We start from the raw sequence: 16,820 nt of genomic DNA on the forward strand, positions 1-16,820 counted from the left end.
TTTCATCCAATCACACTCATTCTCCCTCTTAGAAGATTGGTGTAAGTAATTACACTCTTTTGTGACCAACATTAGCTCCCACATCAGCCTTGGTCCAGCTTTCACTTGTAGCATGTCATAGTCATATCAGAACATTACTTCATTTTGCTTCGTTAATATTATTTAATTATTAATAATGGCCACCACATATAAAAGTAGTGATGCTGGTAGCTCTGAGAAGCCTAAGAGGAATGTTAAAATGCCTGTTCTTCTTGAAACACTTATAAAATAATGGGTTTCCCTCTTATGTATAATTTTCAACTTACACACAGAGTGTTACAACTTGCTGGTCCCATAAAATGGAGTCCTACTTGAATTTTAAAATATTGTTCCATTTAATTCTCATGAGAATCTTGGGAGGTAGGTTCTATCATTATCCCAATATTAGCAACAAGGAAACTGAGATAAACAGAAGTTAAATGATTGGCCCAAGGTCACGTAGTTAGTAAGAATCTGAGACTAGTTTTGAACTCGGGACTTGCTCATTCTAAAGCCAGGACTCTATAGCCTTGCTGCTTAATGAGGACCTGTGGTGTCTAAGTTGGCTGGCATTTAGTTTATGATATGTCCTAGATGCACTGAGTCATCAAATTTCAGAGCTAAAAAGCATCATGGGGTGAGCAGGTTGGAGACTTGGTGAATTGAGAGCCAGGCATAGAGAAGGGATCCCAGTCATGGGTTCAAATCTGACCTCAGACACTTCCTGACTGCATGACCCTGAGCAAGTCACTTAATCCCCATGGCCTAACCCTTACCACTCTTCTACCTGGGAATCAACACACAGTATTGATTTTAAGTTCCTTCCCCTCATTTTACTAATAGAGACACCGAGCCTCAAGGAATGTAAGTTACACAGTCACTAAATGGCAGAGAAAACACTTTTATTCATATCCTCTGGTTCCAAATCTTGCCTCTTTGCTTTACCTCTGAGGATGCTAAGATCTAGAATATTGAATGGAATGGTCAGGGTCAAATAGTGAGTTTGTGACAGCTAGAGCTTGATGTGTCAATGTTCAGTTTTATTTATAACTAGCTTTTCAGATGTTTCATGATTTTGAATTGGTTTTTGTGCCCTCACCAAAGCTTCTCCTTCCTTCCCTACATACATACACATATACACAATAACCTTGTTTTTGTTGATTGACAGCAAAACCAAACCCTCTTCTATAACTTGGCCTGAACACCAAATACTCCTTTGAGGGAGATGGCTGAGTAACCAAACACGGGTGTGGCTGAATAAATACAGATCTGTTTTAAAATTCTGTTTTGTTTTATTGCAGAGAAATTAATCTCTCCATTCCCATTTGGATTAGGTACGTGATTTATTTACCAAAATATCAGCTGCGTTGTGTTCTCTTCCCATCATAAAACAAAAGAACAAACCCGTGGTTTGACATATAGCCCAGAGTTTGCTTTATATTAATTCATTTGTAAATCCCTTTCTGTGTAGTTCTTTCTTTCTGTCAGGTATGATAGGTCATAATTAGAAAAAGGAAGAGGAAACTAAACCAGATTAGAGAGTAAGTAAATAGCTCGCCCAGTGCAAGGTAAAGACTTTCCCACTCAGGCTTATTATCTCAGGCAGAAAGCAATGAAGCCCTGAGTGCCCTGAAAGAATTCAAGTCTGAAAGTACTGAATTTACACTGAAGAATTGACTGGGTCAGTTGGATTCACGTTTAGCTAAAGGTAACATCTTTCTTTTTTAGGTACCATTTATGGAGCCAGCGAGAAGCATTGATTTAAATTAAATCATCTCTTCAGAATTAGGGGGGACCAAGAACAAGAGGGAAGTGGCTTTAATAGTCAAAACTAAATTTTAATAGAAAAAATTAAGGTGACCTTTTTTGCTCTTAGAATTTTATTTACACCTTCTCTAAAGGTTGAATACATCCTAATGTATGAAGACTTCCACAGGCAGAAGGGACAGATAAAAACAACGTATTCCAACAGCCACAAAAGCAATGGAAGTAGGTACTATGGAGTGTTTAGAGTTTCATTAGCCACTGCATCCAGAGGCATGAACAATCATCTTGACTTTCGCCTTACCACTGGACTTCGATGACTCTGGAAGGAAGAATGAGGCTGATGACTTTGTGCAATTCTGCCCCACTTAATCCCCATTGATGTTATGCATGAGTCAAAAGACATCATTGGGGATGGCATTTTGTTCCTCTTAGAGTACAAAGGACAACAAACAGCCAAAATCATAATAATTCATGTAAACATACTTGAAGCAATGAAAAGTTTAGCACTTGCCCACCAAAAAGCCAGTGAGTAGTATAAGTATTATTATCCCTGTTTTAAAGATGAGAAAACTGAGGCTCTGAGGCATGAAGGGACCCACTCTGAGCCTTATAGGCAGCCATCCAGCTAAGCAGTCAATATACAATACAATACAAGCACCTGCCACATGCTAAGAACTAGACGGACAAAGAAAGAGCCCAAAGTCACCAGGTATCTCTAGGACATATAAATAATACATTATCTGACTTGGGATAGAAATCAAATCTCCTGGCTATGTTTATCACATTCCAGTATCTAGTTGGCATATAGATAGGAGACTGGACTTGGTGTCAAGAAAATCGGAGTTCAAATCCTGTCTTAGATTTCTATTTTTCTTGAACCCTAGATAATTCATATAATCCTATTCTGCTCCTCATCTGTAAGATAAGGATAATAATAGCACCATCCTAATAGATGTGTTATAGTAATCAAATGAAAAAATATATTTAACATGTATATATTTCATACATATATCATATATAATAGGTATAATGAAATTTGTAAACTATATAAAATAATCATTGTTATTAAGTGAAATTATGTAGTTTCTAAATATAAAATATTCTATAATATATAAGATTGATATTGTTAATTTTGGCTGGGTGTTATCATTAACTGGCTACAGACAGAAGACATGTTCTATATACTTGGTTTCAAATAAGTTACAAACTTAATAGAGGAAACACTCCAAGCCAGCATATAATTACTCAAATATTCCAAAATAGCTATAATTTCCCTTCACTACTTAAGAAGGTCCAATAACTCCTCCTCACTTTGGAGTGTCAAATAAATCCTCCCTGCCTGACATTTAAAGCCTTTCAGAACCAGGTACGAGGCTCCAATATTCATTTCCAACATCATCGTCTATTATTCACCGCCCTGCACACTCTACTCCAGCCAGCTTGGTCTTCTTGCTCTTCCTTATGCATGGCAGTCTATGTTCTGTCTCTATACCTTTGGTGTGGTCCTTTCTGATGCCTAGAATGTATTTCCCACCTCACCTTCATATCCTAAAATCCCCAGTTTCCCAACTTGCTCGTTCTATGTGAAATTTCAACATCACTGGCATCCTCATCTCACCATCACCATCATCAACAACAATAAATATGCATCTGCCTATTCAGCTTGGAAAATCCTACATGATTTGGTCCTAACCTGTATTTCCAGAATTGCTGAATGTAACCACCACACCCCTATATACTCTGCAGTCCAGCTGGATAGATTTACTCTTTTTTCTTCACATATAATACTCCATCTCTCATCTCTATGCCTTTGTATTGTCTTTTCCCCATTCCTGGAAAGTACTCCTTCCTTATCTCTACTTCTTAGAGTCCTTATTTTCCTTGAAGATTCAGTTCAGCACCATCTTCTACATGGTACCTTTTCTTATTTCTCCAACTGTTAATATATTCTGCCCTAAACTATATTTTATCTAAATTCTTTGTATATATTTGTTTATATTCACTTTATACTCTATCTGTTTCATACAGATCTAGTGGCATCTCATTGACTACATCATTGTACGCCGGCGAGACATCCAGGATGTACAGATCACCAGAACCATGAGAGGAGCTGAATGCTGGACAGACCACCGATTGGTTAGAGCGACTCTTCAAATGCGCATTGCACCTTGCCATCCAAAACGCGCCCAAACAGTTCGCACATTTTACAACGTGAGTCGTCTTAGAGATCCATCTTATTTGAAAACATTCCAGTCCTGCCTGGAGGACAAGCTGTCTGCCAAAGGACCGCTCACTGGAAGCTCAACCGAGAAATGGATCCAGTTCAGAGACGCAGTGAAGGAAACATCAAAGGCAGTCCTAGGCCCCAAACAACACAACCACCAGGACTGGTTCGACGCGAACAACACTGCTATTGAAGACCTATTAAGCAAAAAGAACAAAGCCTTTACAGAGTGGCAAAATAACCCAAACTCTGCTCCTAAATAGGACAGATTCAAGTCTCTCCAAGCCACGGCACAGTGTGAGATCAGGAAGATGCAAGACCAATGGTGGGAAAAAAGGCAGAAGAAATCCAGCACTTTGCTGACACAAAAAACTACAAACAATTTTTCAGTGCCCTCAAGAATGTCTATGGGCCATTAAAAACCACCACCACTCCCTTGCTGTCCTCTGACGGTGACACTCTCATAAAAGATAAAAAAGGTATGAGCAATAAGTGGAAAGAATACTTCAGTCAGCTTCTCAACTGATCCTCTTCAGTCGACCAAAGCTCCCTTGACCAGATCCCCCAAAACCACACCATTGAACAACTTGACGTCCCTCCTTCAATAGAGGAAGTCCAAAAAGCCATTAAACAAATGAGTGCAGGCAAGGCACCTGGTAAAGACGGGATCCCAACCGAGGTGTACAAGGCCTTAAAGGGAAAGGCGCTCCAGGCATTCCACGTAGTGCTGACCAGCATATGGGAAGAGGAAGAAATGTCCCCAGAACTCAGAGATGCCTCCATCATAGCCCTATACAAGAACAAAGGCTCATGAGCAGCCTGTGACAACTACAGAAGCATCTCACTACTCTCCACTTCTGGAAAGATCCTCGCCCGTGTTATACTCAACAGACTCCTGTCATCTGTTTCAGAGCAGAACCTTCCTGAATCACAATGTGGCTTCTGACCAGATCGCAGCACCATCGACATGGTCTTCACGGTGAGGCAAATGCAGGAAAAATGCCTTGAGCAGAATCTGAGTCTCTACATTGTCTTCATAGACCTGACAAAGGCATTCGACACAGTGAACAGAGACGCATTGTGGGTGATCCTCAGCAAGCTCGGTTGTCCAGCAAAATTCGTCAAACTGATCCAGCTCTTTCATGTTGACATGACAGGGGAAGTCCTATCTGGTGGAGAGACTACCACTACTACTATTGTCTTACCCATTAAAACATAAAGGCCAACTTAATGGAAGTTACTATAATTTTTGCACTTTTAGCAAAGTTCCTAACACATATTAGGTGCCTAAAATTTTATGTTGATTAGCTAAACAAATTCCTGGTATGCTGTATAATATTACACAACATGAGAGACACCTTTGACTATTGAGTACTGTCTCTACATATTATCATGGCGTACCCAGATTCATAGTCAAGAAGAACTGGATTCAATTCTAAATTTACACATATGACACATACTGGCCCTGTGGTTCTAGACAAGTCATTTGTCTTCTCAGTGGCTGCAGACAACATTATGAGACTAAGCTGCAGAGCAGGTGCTAATCTGTATTGTGGAATGAGTTTCCTCACTGGGAATTTCCTATACCAATAAAATCATAGATTTTTAAACCACAATAAACAAAACCAAAATAATAACAACAGCAACAGCAAAACCCTCCACCAATACTCTTTAAAGACAATGATAAGGAAAAGGTCAGTTGGCAAATCTAGATGTGTCAGTCATTTGGTGATGTCTCTATACTAACAAACTGCCTGTTTAGGAATCTCTGGAAATTTCATAATTTAGTCATTTGTAGAATCCCACTTTCCACTTATTTATATAATTAATAAGAGAAATGTAAAACTAAATGACTGTTAAGGTTCATTCACTTGACAATGATAACAAAAGATGGGAATAGTTCATGGAAGAAGCTTTTAGGGTAGATAGGCATACTTAAATTGTTTATAAAATTATGAGATGGTCCAACTCTACTAAGAAGAAATTTTGGATAATTCTAAGTAAGTCTTAATTTTCTAAATCGAGTCTTCTAGGCAAGGAATAAAATGTTCATACCTAGTGATCCAGAGAGGTTTCTGCTAGAATTTTACCACAATTAGGAAAAAGATATTAGTTGCACTTTTTGTAATAACAAAGAATTGATATCAAAATAGATACCCATGGATAAGAAAATAATAATGAAAATGGAGATACAAATAGAGAAGTAAGGCAATTCTTCTCCTCAAGGAAAATGGAGGAGACAACATATGTGGATGATTTTAGCCACAAGTCAAATGGAAAGGTCCTATGGTCTTTAGGATGCAACTCCAAGGCAGAGAATAGTAACTTTCCTAGTAATATAATTTCTACTGACAAAATAATAGCACTTTTTGATGTTGAACCATTTCACAGTGCCAAAAACTCTGGTAGGGAGAGCATAATCTTCTAGCCCCAGCAGAATAATTGCCAAGCTACAACTCCACAAGAGTTGCTTCCCAAGATGATGACTGTGATTACTGGGATGGAAGCACTGCTTTTATAAAGACCCTTGGGTCTGGGACCCTATAAGGAGATCTAGGTGAAATGGAATAGAGCAAATGGCCTGGAATTAGGACAATCTGAGTTCAAGTCCAGCCTCAGAAAATTACTAGCTGTGTGACCTGGGATAGTCATTTAACCACTTAGTCTCATATAAAATGGAAATAATCATGGCACCTACTTCCCAGGGTGGTTGTGAAGTTCAAATGACATAATAAATGGATAGTTCTTAGCACAGTTCCTGGTATGTAATATACATTACATAAATCTTAGCTATTAATCATTATTATCAGGATCTGTGAAGAGGTGGTAATCAAAGTGGTTCCCTCAGGGCACTTTGTTTCTTCAGCTCACTGGCCAGCCTGTGATTAGTAACTGATATGGCAGGATGGTCCTTTTCCCATAGGAGTTACCTCCTAAGATGAACACTGAGAGGTCTGGACTAAATGCAAAACTATAGATCTGGAATATGGAGAGAAAAGCTTACAATCCCAGAGTTCTTGGACATATCTGTCCATTGATGTCAGTTGATCAGAAATTGTTGATGGTAACAATAAGGAAGTAGTCCCCTATTCCACAATGATTATATCCTTCAATGATAGCTATGAAGGTTGACTGGAAGCAAGTTTGGTGACATAGGAAATGGGAATATTCTAAATGTTCCTGGATTCAAGATCTTTGACTATCTCCATCAAGGTCTATGAAGAGATAGTAGTTAAGGTCGTTGTCATATTTCTATTTGCCTGGCACATGTTGCTTTCTGTCTCCCCCAAGATCAAGGTATTGTTTTAGCTAGGTTGACTTCCCTGTTTTGTAAGTGGCAGTTGATTAGAGGAAATGGTGGGCCTATCATCCACAGAAGTTGCTTTCTGGGATGATGGCTCTGAGGGCTTCCCTAGAAGCAGGAGGAATGGTATGGGGAACTCTCCCAATCCCAAGCCATTTGTTCCATAAAAGAAGACTTCTATGGTGGAGGGATATCTATACCTGTGGAAAGAGACAGAATCTTATGAGTTTCTTCTGGACTCACCCCAAGCAAGGGATGTACTTCCCAATACTACATCCTACCTCAGGGGGAAAGATTATGTCTTCATGGATGGTCTTTACTCAGAGAAGTGGTGGGCAAAGATTCAAATTAAGGAAAGCTTCATCTTAGGAATAGTGAAGGTTCATGGAAAGAACAGGGGTTCTGAGATATAACATGAATTCTACCACATAATACTGCTTTCTTCACAAATTGACATTGCTAAGAGTAATTCACAGCAGAAAAAAAATTACCTCACTAAAAACAAATAAGTATAAACACAAACGTGTTTATACAAACATATATGGTTTTATTTGTACATAAAAGGGAAATTGGAGGTAGTTCTAAAGATTCAATAATATAAAAGCAGATTAGAATAAGGAGCTCAATATTTGGAATTCCAGAAAATATATTTTCATGAAGGACACACAGAGAATCAAAATGAGTAAGTGACTGGGATAATTTTAAATAGCCTAGGAACAAAAATAAAAGGACAAACAAATGAAAATTCCTTGGAAAAGGACATCACCAATGAGTCTGGAATAAAAATAATCAAGATTATCCATTATAATGCAAGCCCCTTCAAATCAGTAACCATCTTGCTTTTCTATTTTTCTTTCCATTATTTTGCACGTTGTGTTTAATAACTATTTTTTTTCTTTCATTCAATCAATATGATGCTGTTGTGGGAAACCAAGATTTTTTTAAATGACTATCTTGTCTAGGAAAATGAATGATCAAAAGGAGAGGAGAAATAGATAAACTTTTTTAAAAGAAAAAGAAATGAAAACTTAAGTAAATTTTAAAACTTAGGAGAAAATAGGCAAAGGAGAACAAGAGAAAGTATCTAAAGGAGAAACTTACATAAAACAAGCAAAATTCTTTGTAAGAACAGGATAGTGTATTAAAGAGATAATGAACTGCAAAAAAATGAAACAGCATGAGAAAGATACAACTTTATAATGACTAGATCAAATAATCCAAAAAAAAAAAGAAGAATGGGAATTGAAACATAAGGATACATATAAGAAACAGATACAAAATAGGCATGCTCTTATCAAAATATGGAGAGAACTTCTGTCAAATTTATAAGAATATAAGCCATTTAACAATTGATAAATAGCCAAAAGAAATCAACATACAGTTTGGGGAAGAAAAAAAATCAGTTATATGTAAATATATGAAATAAGTATTGTAAGTAATTGATTAAGTAAATAAAAAGCAAAATAACTCTAAGACTTCATTTCACACCTATCTGATTGGCTAAAATGTTAACAGGGCAAAATGACAAAAAAATTGGAGGGGATGTGGAAAAATAAAAAGACTAAGTCACTATGAGTAGAACTGTGAATTAAGTCTTCTATTTTGGAGCGCAATCTGGAATTATGCCCAAAGAGTTATAAAACCCTGTCTACTTTTTGACCCAGAAATATCATTAGGTTTAGTTCCTAATGTGACCAAGGAAAAAGGAAAAGAGCCTATATTTTCCAAATTATTTATATCAGCTCTCTTTGCTCTGACAAAGAACTGGAAATTGAGGGGATATCCATCATCTGGGGAATAGCTAAACACATTGTGGCATATGATTGTGATGTCTGCTACTGTGTAGTAAAAATTGACAAGCACGTTAATTTCTTAAAATGGAAAGATATGAAATTATAAAAAGTAAAAAGAGGAGAGAGAGAGAGTGAATATTGTATAGAGCAACATAAATATTTTTGGAAGAATGACTTGTGTATGTCCACCTCCAGAAAAAGAACTGATAGATAGAACTAATCAAGACAAAGTTTTATATATACATATATATATGCATATATATATATTTTTTTTTTGTCAAAGGATGCCTTCTCTAATGCAAAAAGGGGAGGAAAGGAGTTACATGAGAATTTTGATATAACAAAATAAAATTTTAAATAAAGTTTTTAATAGACATAGTGAATGGAAATAAGAGACTGACACATTTACTATGTCTCAAGTAACTAAGTTGCAATTTATTAAAAATAAAAATTTGCTATATCAAGAGAGAAAACAGAGAAACTACTTCATTCTTAAAAGTACCATAGAAAACAGTGCTAATATAAAACATGTGTATTCCAAAGATTATGTTATCTAAGTTTTAAAACTGAAATTTTAACTGAATTTTGAAAAGAACATAAAGATACTATTGTAATATTTCTCTCTCAGAGCCAGATAAAATTAACAGGAAGTCAAAAATGAAGAAAACATAGTACTTCATAGGCTGCTGAAAATTACTTTTAATGATTTATGACATCTGAATGGAAATATTAAGGAATATATGTACTTTTCAACATCATATTGTACAAGCAAACCATGTTTTAGGACATGGATTATTTTTAAATGGGGAAAATATAAAATATCTATTTAAAAGACAATAATGAACTAAAATAGCAATTAATACCGGAAACACATTAAAAAATACAGACTGAAGTGGAAACTTAATAATGTCATCTTTAATAACAAATGGATCAAAGAACAAAGCATAGTCATGAAAGAGTACTAAACTCAGAGTCATCAGACTTCTCTTCGAATCTCTGCCTTCGCCATTACATATATAAGTTTGCATAATTCACTTAACTTTTCTGGACTTCATTTTTATTCCCTATAAAATGAAGCATTTGAACTTAATGACTTCTTACATAAAACAAATCTATGATCCTATAATAATATGAATTAACTGCTGTGTAAATGCAAATGATAATTCTGAGACTTCATATGTAAATTTTTTGGTTATTACTGAAAGAGTCCTCAGAGAAATGAAGTTGTTCCTGAAAATCTACATGAATTAAAAAGAAAAATAGAGGGATTGTTAGCTTTTCTTTAAAAGAAAATCTCCTTTTTAGAATTAAAGTAGCTAAATTGATTCATTTTATCATTTTCTCCTGAAAATCAAGTCCTAGACTTATTTGTCAATTCCATGTTGCACTTACTCTAAATTTCACCCATTTCTTCTTTTAATGTCCTCATTAATTTCTATTGATTTCTGTGTTATTTACTATGTTTTATTGTGCAATATTTTTGTCAAATTTATTATTTTTTTCTCTCTTTTGCTTATGGAACCATTTAAAATATATTTCTACTTCTAAATTCTTTAGTTGAATACCATTCATTAGACATGAATAAAAAAGAACTTAAAACAACTTTTTTTACTTCAGAAATGTGATTTCCTCTATTTCAAAATAGATTAAATAAATTACATATGTGTTGTTAGGACTTTCAGAGATTCTGCCTTCTATTTTGCTTATCATTTCTATGATATTTTTTTTTCTATTCTATCTATCATTTAATTTTCAAGATTCCTCCCTTTATTTTTTAATTGATTGATTTTCTTGGAGTTTTTTTGGTTATACTCTAAGTAACAAGTGTTTTTTTTAATTAATCTCTTTCTCCCCCTACCCTTCTCTTCTCCTGGGCAAGTTTAAAAAAATGAAAAAAAAAATCTTTCAACAGATATATCTATCACAGCCTAGCAAAATAAATTCACATATCACCTATGGTCAAAAATGTATATTTCTTTAGGCATTTTAAATTCATCCCTTCTCTGTCAGGAGGCAAATGGAATGCCTTATCTTCATTTTGTGGGAGGCTCATGCCTTTTTGTTGTCTTAATGGGAGATCTAAAGTCTTACTGAGTATTTTCCCCCTCTGTAATGTTATCAAATATGTTAGCATAGAAAGAATAGTTTCTAATATTTTTTGGAAAGAAGGAACCATTCCCTTTTTGTGTCTTTGCACTTATTACAAGCTTGGGATTGAAACTTGATTTACCTTATAGATGTAGTGCAATACTAATAAATTACCTATTGGTTACAGTAGGAAAAATAATAAAATTCATTTGGAGAAATAAAATGATCAGAATCTCTAAGAAACAATAAGAAAATAAGAACAAAGAGAAAATAACCCTTTCACTATTTAAATCAAGTTAAAATATAATAATTGAATGCATGTAATATTTCATTTTAAAATAAATAGAATAGAATAGAAAATCAAGGACTATATAATTTGGCTCACATTCAATAAAAACAAGAATATAAACAATATGGGAAAGAATTCCCTAATTTATTAAGAATTATAGGGGGAAATATGTAAAGCAATCTGGCAAAGATAAAATATATTGAGACCAATATCTTATAGTACATAATCCAATGATTCCTGAATGGACATTATCTTAAATATAAAGTGTCATTTTAATTTTTTTATTAAAGAAAAGTAATGAAGCACCTTTTACAGCTATGGCTAAGTACAGAATTCCTAATAAAATAAAGAGATCAAGGTGATAGAAAAATTAAAAATTACTTAAATTTTATAAGCTTTTACATAAATAAACAGGTGGTTCAAGGGGAGACATGTAGAGATGGCTCCAGAATCTTGCCCACTCTACTACAGAGAACAGAACAGAAAGGGAAAAAAAAGCAATGGAATTTTATATTTATATTCCCCTCCCTACTGAATTTTGCTGGCCTACGTGGTATAATTGTTCAAGACAAAGTCACTTTGTAGACCACTATCCCTATAAAGTAGAAAAGGAAACCTTTACCTTTACTTACTAGCTCACTCTTCCCCAACAAATACTAGTTACACAAAACAACCATCACAGATGGTTAGTAATAAGTAAACTTATTTATCTGAGTAGATAGCAAACAGAAATCCTAGAAGTTAGAAAGATCAGTATATAACTGAAAATGTCCAAATTGAATAAAGTATTTTGACCTTACCTCAACTGAAAGAGAGAACATAAACTCGCTTAATGGAAAATTATCCCAAATGGAAAAAAAAAAGAAATTGTGCAAAAAAGAGAAGGAAGAAGAGGGAAGAAGGAAGAAAATGAGAAGGGAGAGGAGGAGGGAGAGGAGAAAAAGAAGAAGGAAGAGGAGGTGAAAGAAGAAAAGAAGATAATGATTTCCTTACTCTTTTCTCCAATCAATTAGAATGCTTTTATGAAATGCTCTGTGTATGTGTTTATATATGTGGGGAGGGGGGTGTCCCCCAGGAACAGCATTCTGATTTACTCAATGGCAAGTGGAGCTATATCACAGCAAAATGCCACATTCTTTCCCTTAGCAAAAATTATGTGGATTTCATTGTTATTCTTAAAGTAAGAGGTACAAGGTTGGGGACAAATATACCCATGTTAGTAGGACAGATCATAACATTCCTGCATCGAAGAGGCCATTGTAGCCTATTGATTACCTAAATTGGATATGCAGAATGGTCTGTTCCTAACTAACTGTTGGCATTCGGTGAGTTTTATTAAACTTTTACTAATTCATCAAGAAGATGCAGACCTAGGGAAGGGTGCCAATGTTTAATAAAAATCCTGTGGGGTGAAGAGGTAGGGTGAGATTTTGAGTTGTTTGGAAGTCAAGGTCAGGATAATTATTATTTCCAGTAGGTGAGAACAGAAGAAGGACCGAGGTAGATCTCAAGATGACTGCACGAGGTAGACCTCAGCATCCTGGTGGACAGCTACATAGGACCCAGAAAAGTTTCATTTAGACCAAAATTTACCTAGCTGAACTTTCCATGGTAACAAAGATCTGAAAATAATTCAGGTGACTTATCACTTAAGGAATGAATAAACAAATTAAGGTATATGAAGGCAATGATAATGGAATATCATTGTACCATAAGAAACAATTAATAAAAGAAATTCACGGAAGCATGGGAAAACTTAGATGATGTAAAGTAAGGTTTGATGTAAAGTAAGCAGAAGCAAATATACACACACACACAATTACTCCAAAAACACAAACAGAAAGAATATAACAAAACTGATTGTGTGAAACCATTGCATAATATATGTTGTTCAGTTGTTTCAGTTGTGTCCAATTCTTCATGACTCCATTTGGGGTTTTCTTAACAAAGATATTGGAGTGGTGTGCCATTTTCTTCTCCGTATCATTTTACATATGAGGAAGTGAGGCAGACAAGATTAAAAGACTTGCCCAGGATCACATAGCTAGTGTCCAAGGCCAGTATCAAGCTCAGGAAGGTGTCTTCCTGGCTCCAAACCTGGGACTCTATCCACTACTCCATCTAGTTGCCCACAAAGTATATTATAGTTCTAAGCCTAGCCCTGGAGAAAAATGGTATAAATATACCTACCTCCTTTCATCAAAGAGTAGGGTACCATTAAGCTGTAAGGTTCTATATATTGTCAGATATATTCAAAATATATAATTTGGTTTTGCTAAATTGCAAACTATATTCTTGGCCTAGAGTATAGGGAAATTAAATGACTTCCAGGAGGTCTTATAACCAGTGATATATAAAAATCTGTACTAGATAATTTAGGGTCAAGGAATAAAGTTAACCACAGTGTCTAGAACATACTTGTACACCCGTAGAGGTCTCTATCTATAGAAACTCAATATAAATGTTCATTGTGTCCTTCAACAAGCCAGGCAGATTGGATGAGAGAGGTCAACTGATAATAGGAGTCTAAAGAAGAAACACATTAGTTGAGTAGAAAAAATGGAAAGCAGTTGTGTTATTGAAAGACAAGGAAATTAGGAGATAGTAAAGATGACTCTAGAATTTGGCATTCAGTGATGGATAACTTCAGCAAGAAGAAAAGCCTGTGGAAAAAGATGAGAAATTCTATGTTCACTACCATACTGTTAGTGTCTAAATTTAGATATTAATTTTTGAGTTCAAGAGATAAAGGACTGGCTTGAGGGAGAAGGTAAAAGAGTAAAGAGAGATACCCCTGGTCATCTATGAGCAAAATCATGTAAGAGAGCTTGACATAGCCCTCATGAGAGCAGAAGGAACTAAGGATCTAAGCCTTGGGGTCCAAAGAGACATTGAAAGACAACCAGGAATACTTACCTCAACAGCAATCTCCTTTTCACAGAAGAGTCTCTAAATGCTTTTCTGCAGCAGATGAGGAAGCTCCAGGAAACTTCCCAAAATGAAGCATTTGGCCGGGAACACCTCCAACAGAGAAAAGTTCAACAATTGTGTGAAATCACTTGATTCCGACTTGGCCAAATTTCTGCAGTAGTTCTGATCTTCACAAAATGTCAGTTATTTCACAAAAATATTTGTGATATAGAATTTCAGCTACTCAGAACAATTTGTCAGCATTTTCTATAATATTTTTTTCGGTTCTACGTTTTTCAGAAATGACTTATGGTCATTTCTGTGCAAATTTCCTGGGTTACTTTTCTGTCTATTGATGTATTTTTTTCACCTTAAAACTTTGTGGACATGTAGCCTCCCATCTTTCCCTCCAAGCTGAATTATGCCAAAAGTCATAAAATTTCCTTTGCACAAATATTTGTTTCAGCTCTAATTACAAATGAATGAAAAGCAAAATGGCCCATTGGATTTTAAATTAAATAACCGTTGGGATGATTTGAGATGGAGTAAATTATTGAGTAGTAAAATGAACCTTCAAATAAACAAGCCTATTGCCACAGAAGGAAAGCCAACTCCCCTGGGTTAGACCATGAAGGAGAAATCTCATACCTTCCCTAGAAGTTTCATTGTATGAGACCTGTCAATAAGACATTCAGTACTTAAGGAGAAGTGGTAATATTAAGAAGAACCTTTTTTCCCCTTTTCAATGGGTTCCAAAGTGCTCTGTATTTGAAAAGGATCTTTTGCTTACATATGAAGAATGTTCTAACCCTGGAACTGGAAACTTGGATCCCCCCAATAAAAGCTTTGAAGAAAGTAATTATGTTCAAAGAGTGCTTGAAATGGGTGAGCAAAATGGAATCTAAATAAAATAAAATTAACATGGTCAATGCAATGAAATGAAAACTTCCTTACTATTTACCCATAATAATAATTACATTTTCAGTAACTTCTAGTATACAAAAACTCAGAGTCTATCAGACTCTTAGATCTAGTGCTTATCTATGAAGACTCTTCACTTTTTCCTTATCTGGAAAAATCTCATACCTAATACTTGTACTAATAATTTAAATCTCTATAGGATTTTAAGTTTTATAAAATATTTTCTATGTATATCTCACTTAATTCTCATAATATAATATTCATATGAAAATAATGTTATTTTCATCCCCATTTTATAGCTGAGAAAACTTGAGCTAAGGGATTATATGGTTGCCCAACACCACACAATAAGCATCTGAAACAGGATTTGAACTCACGTCTTCATACCATATAAGATGAGCAGTGGTGCAATGGAGAAAACATTGAACTAGAATTAAGAAATACTTAAATTCAAATCCAGCCTTAGACATCTAATAAGTCGGTGAGTCTAGGCAAGTCATTTAAATTCCCTCAGCCTCAGTTTTCTCATCTATAAAATGTGGGAAATAATAGCATATAAAACAGGTTTCTGTGAGGATAAAAATAGGATCATCTTGTCAACTTCAAAGTCTATATATGTGCGTACCCATACACATATGTTTACTTAAATATGTATGTATATATGTATGTACATACATTTATTTATGTTCATTCATGTGTGATATACATATATACATATATGTATATACATATATACCTATATAAATACATATATACCTATATAAACATATGTTTATATACATGCATATGTTCACAAAGGACTTGTTTTTATAAAGATTATTTGTTTGAACAAGGACTTGCACATTAGTCTATATCATCAAAAATAAGAAAACAATCAGATTCACTTGAGAGAGAACCAAATCCTTCCTTATAAAGCCCATAGCCTTCTATTTTCTCCCAGAAGTACTCTGATTGTATGTATGATTGTATATGATTGTTTTGTTGTAAGATGTACACAATTACACACAAAGACTGGGAATAGTAATGAAGAGCTCAGTGGAACTGAGGGTACTGAATCAAAGGGTAACTGCTCCAAAAGATCATCAATGATAGAACCCCAGAAACTCCAGTGACTCCCTATTGCATCCAAAATCAAATACACAATGCTCTGTTTGACCTTCAAAAAGCCCTTCATAACCTAACCCCTCCTGCCTTCCCTGTTTTCTTCCACCTTACTCTTCAACAAATACTCTTCAAACTAGTGACAGTTGCCTCCTGGCCATTTGTCTCCAGAATTTTCTATAGCTTTTCCCCTTTCCTGGAATGTTTTCCCTCCCCTATTCCTTCCTTTAAGTTTCAACTGACATCCCTTCTTTTACTAGAAGACTTCCCCAACACCTTAATTCTAATGCCTTACTTCCAATAATTACTTTCTGTTGATCTTGTATATAGCTTTTTTTGTATATATTTATTCACCTGGTTTCTCCCTCTGATTCGATTGTAAGTTCTTTGAGAAAGGAACAATCT

General features: G+C 35.1%; 1 long non-coding RNA gene across 1 annotated transcript in view; it reads right to left on the bottom strand.

Annotated features, from left to right (window-relative positions):
• The window catches only part of LOC130455422 (uncharacterized), a 117,405-nt gene that overhangs the window by 59,960 nt on the left and 40,625 nt on the right, over window positions 1-16,820 (bottom strand). The window contains exon 2 of the long non-coding RNA XR_008913374.1: window positions 14,400-14,504. This is a non-coding gene — a long non-coding RNA (uncharacterized LOC130455422). The remainder of the gene's footprint in view (window positions 1-14,399; window positions 14,505-16,820) is intronic.

The sequence above is a fragment of the Monodelphis domestica genome, chromosome 7 (genome assembly GCF_027887165.1).
Source record: "Monodelphis domestica isolate mMonDom1 chromosome 7, mMonDom1.pri, whole genome shotgun sequence".
NCBI lineage: Eukaryota > Metazoa > Chordata > Mammalia > Didelphimorphia > Didelphidae > Monodelphis > Monodelphis domestica.